This window comes from Octopus bimaculoides, chromosome 4 (genome assembly GCF_001194135.2).
Source record: "Octopus bimaculoides isolate UCB-OBI-ISO-001 chromosome 4, ASM119413v2, whole genome shotgun sequence".
In the NCBI taxonomy this organism is placed as follows: domain Eukaryota; kingdom Metazoa; phylum Mollusca; class Cephalopoda; order Octopoda; family Octopodidae; genus Octopus; species Octopus bimaculoides.
The window spans coordinates 80,385,041-80,386,184 of NC_068984.1; positions in this window are offsets into that span (position 1 = coordinate 80,385,041).

Genomic DNA, 1,144 nt, shown 5'->3' on the forward strand with positions numbered 1-1,144 from the left:
ATATATATATATATATATATATATACATATACATATATGTATATATGTATGTATATACTGTATGTTCATTATAATGTTGTTGACGATTCACTTTCGACATTGTCATCATTATCACAAGAATCATCATCTGCTTGGTCATTGCAATCACCCTCCTAATGAAATCATTCTCATACAAAAATATTTCTGGTCTGGTACCAATATAAGAAATTATTATTATTACTATTATTATTATTATTATTATTATTATTATTATTATTATTATTATTATTATTATTATTATTATTATTATTATTATCATTATACTTTATTGTTATTGTTTTTATCATCATTATCATCGTCGTCGTCATCGTCTTCACTGTCGTCGTTATTATTATCATTATTATTATCGACGTGGTCGTTATTGAACTGGCATCTCTAAGGATTGTATTCACTTTTAGAACAATAAGTTTAATAGCTTCAAATCTCCAGAGCTGCTTCGAGACTGGTTAGATTTTGTAAATTCTCGTTTGCATTCTAAATTTGGAAGTTCTTTACTTGATTATTAAACTTGTGTGTGTGTGTATGTATGTATTTGTGTAGGAAAATGTACGTCTGTATGTGTGTGTATGCTTTGTTGGTAAACATACCTTTGTCTGTTCTCCTGGTTATATTTTTTTAAAGTTTCTTAACAGTCGAGAAAGAGGCGGTTTCCAATCCAGAAAGATTCTTTCATATAAATTTTAGATAGCATGAAGTTAGTGGCCATACATCTATGCATCTGCACACGTATATACATGTGCATGCATGAATCTATTTATGTATGTGTACATGCTTATCATTGCATGCTTTTCTGTATATTTTGACATTGTTTTGTTGAAATATTCGTAGGTTTGTATGAGTACACGTCTGTATATGTACCTACGATAGGTTAAACTTGATTGTATTACGTATTCATTATAGGTTAATTATTGGTTTATAATTATAATTTCTTAATTACCCGTGTTCTTTCTGATATTGTGAAGCCCAGCTTCTAAGACTGGTGCGGAGGTATTTAATTATATAAACACGTACACCAATAATCATAGATTTCTCATTAGTTCGGAATAGGGGTTTTCATTTCCTTTTATCCTCAATATATATATATATATATATATATATATATATA